Raw genomic sequence first — 715 nt, 5'->3', positions numbered from 1 at the left:
GATTCATTCATAGGAAAATGGATACATATTGAAGATATACTCCTAAGTGAAATAAATAAGTCCCACATGTGTAAATACCAAATAGTTTCCCTGGTGTGAATATTCTGCAACAATGCATAAGATTCTAATAAGATTACTGACATTTAGAAATTGGAAGAAAGGAGCTAAAGGTGTAGGGAAGGTGTGATGCGTAGGGGAAGAACAAAAAGGGAAAAGAAAAAAATGTGAGAGAATGAAAAGATGAAAATAAAGTGTTTGTAGATGGGGAGGGGGGAAGGGGTGAAGGGAGGGCAGAGGTAAGGGGAAAAAATGAGAAGACTTGCCATGTAGAGGCACATGATCCCAACAATGAATGTAACTGTACTGTATCCCTAAAATGTACCAATAAACTCAATAAAATTTAAAAAAAAAAGAAAAAAAAGAAATAATTGATGTTATTTTATCTCTACAATCTTTTATCCTAAGGAGAAATGGCTTCATTTATAATTTGGTGCCATATTTACAATTCTATCCCTGTGAAAGTGGCATTAAATGTCCAATCAAGTATGTGAAAAATACCACACCTGCTAGGATGAAACAGTACAATCATGCGCAATGAGCTACTGCAGCAGAAAATGTATCTTGCTCAGGAATAAGAGATGATTTTACAGACACCACTTCATCTAAGGGTTCTCATTTCTGTATATAAAGCCAGAATGTTTTGAAGAACCTCCAC

Source organism: Fukomys damarensis, unplaced genomic scaffold, assembly GCF_012274545.1.
Source record: "Fukomys damarensis isolate Sample0158 unplaced genomic scaffold, DMR_v1.0_HiC HiC_scaffold_14, whole genome shotgun sequence".
Lineage (NCBI taxonomy): Eukaryota > Metazoa > Chordata > Mammalia > Rodentia > Bathyergidae > Fukomys > Fukomys damarensis.
Note: the sequence above shows the minus strand (reverse complement) of the source record.